This window comes from Nicotiana tabacum, chromosome 13 (genome assembly GCF_000715075.1).
Source record: "Nicotiana tabacum cultivar K326 chromosome 13, ASM71507v2, whole genome shotgun sequence".
NCBI classification, from domain to species: Eukaryota; Viridiplantae; Streptophyta; class Magnoliopsida; order Solanales; family Solanaceae; genus Nicotiana; species Nicotiana tabacum.
The window spans coordinates 21,901,600-21,907,564 of NC_134092.1; the positions used below are offsets into that span (position 1 = coordinate 21,901,600).

The window sequence follows — 5,965 nt, forward strand, 5'->3', positions numbered from 1 at the left end:
TAAAAATGAAAAGTATAAAAATATTTTTATTTATTTTAGCTACTTATATCTCGTCTAGCTATGTAGTTTATCTTACTTTTCATAAAATGAAAAAAGACAAAATCAAAAAGAACAAAAAAAATGAAAAAAAAGAAGCAAAAATGGAACGTTGCATCTCATTTTTGGGATTCTTATCCCAACTAACTTGGCCCCACACATGCACACAAGCACATAACAAAAGAATTTTTTATGGATTTTATTTTGATTATGGGGAACCACACGTTTAAGAGAGATTCTTCCTCTCCAAGCAAAAAGAATAGAAAAAGACAAAAAGATAATTGAGAATTGAAAAGAAAGAGGGAGTGGGGACAACACTTTGAGGGGAAGGGAAGATTTTCGGGAGAGAGTTTGAGTGGTGGTAACACTTCGAAGGGGAGAAATGATTTTAAGGAGAGAGAGATAGAGGGAGTAGAGGACAAAATAAAAAGAGGGATTTTTGGACAGATTTTTAGGACAGAATTGGATAGAGAAAAATTAGAGGTTTCGAATATATCTTCAATCTCCTCTTTGTTTTTTATCTTTGAACAACCAGAAAAAAAAATATTTCTACGTTTGAGTACTAGTTTGTGAGTGAATTTTCAAAAAAAAAAAAGAACTTAAAAAAAAGATTATGCTCGTCATTTTTATTTTCGGATTTTGATTTAAAATATGAGGTTTCGTTTGAGGTGTTAGAGTTCGAGTCGGGTTCGTCGCCGTTGTTGATCGTCGTTCGGGTTTTTCGGTTGTGGTTTGCTGCCCCTGTTTGAAAGTTTCTTGTTGAAATTGCTTGGATTCATTCATTTCTCACCTTAGCTGCTGCAAATTGCAGAAATTATATCAACTGAAAACTATTTCAGGTCCATCTCTTTCCTCTTCTACAATCTATATTTGTGTGGATTTAAATATGTTAATTAAGTGAGGATTTGGGAATATATAACTCAGTTTGGTTTTTGGCCTAGATTTATAAAAGCATGTGAGAGTTGATTTTTCACTATTTTGTGTGCTCGTAATTAGTTTGTTGAAATATCTTTGAAGAATAGTAGATTCACTTCTAAGTAGGATGTGATATTAAGTTGCCTAAAAATTAAAATATGGAGTTTTATACATGAGTTTTGCTCTACTAGAATTCTACTTTTCTTGCAACTTTAAAGGTTCCTTAACACTGTTTCCAATTAAAAAATATTTTTAGTGCCTTTAAGTTCTTGTTAGTTCCAGATTAGTTATAGGAGTAAATAATCCTTTCTGCTTATTATCCAAATTTACTTGTAGTTAGTAGAGTTTATTGGTTAAGTTGAGTAGAGAAATATTCTGGATTCTTATTCATTTTAAAAATACTACAAATTGGTGTGGTAAAATGGCATCATTTTGTGTGTTACCATGTAGCCAATATGCTTATTTGTGAGTTCATGCCACTTATTTGTTGACAATGTACAACCGTGGGGTTGGGATTTAAAGGAAGCAAAACTGAAATTTGAGTTTTACATGTTCGCTATTCTATTTTACTTTGATCGCTAGGAGCATTTTAGGCCGTTAAAACTCGGGCAGGCAAACTTTAGAACTTTGTTTATTTGAGGTTAGAGGTTGTCCCTTAGTTATTATTTTATCCGGGAATTGCTCCGCGAAACTTGTAAATATATTTATCTGGGGAATGCCCCGAAGTACTTGTAAACGGAGGCCAAGACGACATCATCATGGAGGCATAGTAGGATAATTAGATATATTTCTATTATTTCCTTTTCTTTATTTAGGTAGGGACAACCTCGAACCTCTTTTGTGTTTATTTGCTTTTGTGTGTTTCGCCTCACTTCAAGTATTCTTAAAAGCCAACTAGATCATGTATGCAACCGTGACTTTCACGGGACTTAGGGAATGCCTAATACCTTCTTCCCGAGTCAAATGAACCCCTTACTTAGAATTTTTGGTGCGGACTATGTTTTAGAGTCTAACGTGTTTTCAAAAGAAAAAATCATTTTTTAAACGGTGACTTGGCACACCAAAATCAAATATCAAGTGGCGATTCTAAAAAATCTTTTGATAATAGTACATACATCAAGATGCTAGCAGGTGGTATATATGGGACGATATGGCTCAGGCCTTTGCCCGACACTTTCAGTATAATATAGATATTGTCCTGAATTGCCTCTTCTTGATAAAGATAGAAAAAAAAGCCTAATGAAAGCTTTAGGGAATACATGCTCAGATGGAGAGAACAAGCTGCCCAGGTCAATCCTCCGATGGAAGAAGACGAGATAGCCAAGTACTTTATTCAAGCCCAAGAACCTACTTACTTTGGACACTTGATCTCAGCCACGGGCAAGACTTTTAATGATGTAGTAAAGATGGGAGAGATGGTGGAAGAGGGCCTCAAGTCAAGAAAGATCATGAGCTACTCTGCTATAAAAGCAACCACACAAACAATTCAGAATGGCACATGAAGCTTGTTGGGTAAGAAGAGAATGGATGATGTTGCTATGGTTGTTTCGGAGCACGACATGGTCCAAGGGGTCCACCTCACCAGTACACTCAGCCTCGACCCCAACCCCAAACCTACACCCAAGCCCCATATAATCCACTCAAACATTATTTCCCACCACCAGATCCTCAATACTCAATTCGACCTCCCCCATACCATGTTCATCACGCAAAATCATATGCTCAACCTCATTCTTACCCGCAGTGGTGTGCGCCAGCTCCACAAAACCCTTCTCCATCCCCACAACCCTACCGAAACCCAACTGGTCTGAATATTCGACCAAGGCTGGAGTATAGGAGAGAAAGGCAACAACATAAAGAAACCTTCACCCCTCTGGGCGAGTCCTATGCCAGTTTGTTTCAAAGGTTGATGCAATTGGACGTGTTGAGGCCAATTGAGGCAAAGATACCAAATTCACCCCCAAAGAACCTTGATTATTCTCTAAGGTGCACATATTGTTCTAATGCCACAGGGCACGACATAGAGAAGTGTTGGCATTTGAAAAGAGCAATCAAAGAGCTTATTGATACAAATCAAATTGTAGTATAGAGCCTAGATGTGCCAAAAATCAACCAAAATCCTTTGCCAGCCTATATAGAGACACACATGATTGAAATAGTTCGTAAGGATGGGGAGTCTGGGATTTCTACCATACCTGTCCCGCACACCTCTAAGTCTTTTGTCAAGTCGGGGGTTGCAAAATTTTCAATATCATCAATCCCAAAACCAATAATTGAAGGTGGTAAAGAGCTGATCAAGAACTCCCAAAGTCTGTTTGGTGAGGTTGCTATGGTTGAAATTGGGGAAGGTTCTAGCAACACAATATGCAGCTCGTTGGGCCGAATGTGAAGCTTAGCATTTGAGAAGTTACTCTTCTCCCCACCCGGGAGGATTTTTGGTAGTTTGCTTTGTTTTTCTTTATGTTATCTGGGTTATTCCAGGGTTGTAACCCGGATTTTTACTTTTGCTTGTTTTGATGTTCAAACCCTTCTATCCTTTCATTTTCAGTGAAATGCAATTTTTCATTTTTTATTAGTCCAAATATGTGTTTTATTTTCATTTTTCTTTGTACAATTCTTTTTATGAAGGTTCCAATGACATGACATGCATGAAAATTTTCCAGCCAGATCTTAAAAGCCAGTCTAGTCTTGAAATAATGAACCAAGAAGCTGAATATGATGAAGAAACAACATTTGAGGAAATAAAGGTTGAGACCACATCCCTTGAATTGTCGTTGAAGTTTAAATTGATGATGATGAGTGGGTCAAAACCCGGTTGGAGCAGTTGAATTTAATTGATGAGAAAAGATTGGCATCAGTGTGTCATGGTCAATTGTATCAAAAGAGAATGGCAAGAGCATACAACAAGAAGGTGTATCCCTGAAAATTTGAAGTGGGCCAGCTAGTATTGAAACGCATCCTTTCACATCAGGCTGAAGCTAAAGGAAAGTTTACCCCAAATTGGCAGGGGCCATTCATTGTGACAAGAGTGTTGCCCAATGGTACTTTGTATTTAACAGACATAAAAGGATAAGTTGTGGATATGGCTATCAATTCTGATGCAGTCAAAAGATACTATGTATGATTTCTTAGCTCATCTTTAATCACATGTTTTGTACTTGGATTTTTCAAAGTTTGGTATGACGAAGGTATTTTATTCTGCTATCCAAATACTTTTATCCTTTGTTACCCCTTTTGATCCTTATTTTTATTTTCTTTCATACCCCTCTTTTGGAATCAGAAATAGAGTTAGAAACTAGAAAAGAAAATAAAAAAAAAGAAGAAGAAGAAAAAAAAAGGAAAGGAAAAAAAGGAAGAAAATAAAGGAACAAAACAAAATGAATCGTGGTTGGAACTACGTTTGACCTGATTCCTTTTAAGTAGGGGTAGGCGTCAGTCGGTTCGGTCGGTTATTATTAAAGTACGGTTCAATTTATCGATTTTCGATTTTGTAATATTAATAACCAAATCAAACCAAAGTATTTACGGTTCGGTGCGATTTTTTTAAAATTCGGTTCGGTTATTTCCGGTTTATTTTTTCGGTTTTAAACCGTTGTAGGAACAACAAGTATTTACGGTTTGTAGGAACATCACTTAATGCGGTTATGTGAATTAGCAGAAGTGGTTGTAGCTTCACTTACCATAGTAGTTAGAGCCGATGCTTTTAATTTCCTCATTTCTTTCCTGGGTATGGTCATTTCCCTGAGACACAGTTTCTCTTTGTTCTAGAAGAACTGGAGATTGGCAATCCTCTCCTGAAGGCTTTAAGGGGAATTTTAAATTTAGATACACTGCAGAATCGTGTAAGCTGTCCTTGTTGAAATGAGAAATTATGAGATTTGAACTACCAGGAAAACACAATGCTTTTTGAATATCAGCCTTAACGGGGAGCTTGTGATCTCTGCCTTTCATGTCAACTTGACCAATAACTGAAAACCCCTACACATATTGCTTATTATCATAAAGTGTAGGAGCAACAGAGAAAGCATACGCATAGCCAGTATCTATGCACCTATTTGATGCAGATGGATTATCAGAAGTTAAATACCATAATGCATTTTGATATATTTTGTTTTCGACTTGATAAAGTTTATCAAAAATATGGAACTTACCTTAAATAGCATATTTTGGGAATCTTTTATACATATTTAGTAATGTATTATATTCTAAAATCTTCCATGATTGGTTATAGTTCAACCCCATACAAGCATTATTGAAGGTTTACCTGCTTAAGCCAAAATCCTTCAGACTCCTTATCTCCCCAGCAAAGTACGGTTCGAACGCCCACACCTTGCAATATTTTTCTCAGCTCCAAATAGATTAAGTGACCAATCCCCTGCAAGTCAAGGTGTTAATTTTGTCCCAAGTTCCTATACCATTGAACATTATCTATTAGGAAGTTTGTCAAAATTAATGCATGCAAATGTTTAAAAGCAGCAAAATGTTAGGATTTTTCAAACTTTAAAAAACTTTTTGAATAGTTATGAAGGAATTGTTGAATGATGTATACCATTCACAGAACTGCAGTATTTAAGGCGCAGAATTCACAGGAACTCAGAAGAAGTCGCAGCAGTCGGCGACGACGAGTCGTAGTCGCAGCAGTTGCACAAGAAGAAGGAAGAACCAAAGAACCCTAAATCTAATTCTTTATTTAGGTTTGGGAAATGGAAATTGGAAAGTGACTAAGTGTAATAGTGTATTAGTGATTTAGTCAGTGTAACCGATGGGTTTGGGTAAACTAAATTGGGCTTCAAAGTTCAAATAGGTATTGGGCTTCAACCTAAAATGGGTAATAACTAATACCCAAAATTTTGATTTTTCGGTAAAATCGAAAACCGAAACACCAAAACCATAAACCGCATCGAAAAACCAAAAATTAATAATTTAAAAATCGTGCACCGACCAAAAAACTGATTAAACCGAAACCGAAAAATCAAAATTCACGGTTCGGTCGATTTTTTCGGTTCGACCAGTA

The 5,965-nt window shown here is 36.4% G+C and overlaps 1 long non-coding RNA gene across 1 annotated transcript; it reads left to right on the plus strand.

The window, feature by feature from the left end:
• Nucleotides 1-489: 489 nt before the first annotated feature.
• Nucleotides 490-4,155, plus strand: LOC142167810 (uncharacterized). The gene is made up of 2 exons (XR_012697949.1): nucleotides 490-875; nucleotides 3,580-4,155. It is a non-coding gene; the product is annotated as an uncharacterized LOC142167810 (long non-coding RNA).
• The last annotated feature ends 1,810 nt before the right edge of the window (nucleotides 4,156-5,965 follow it).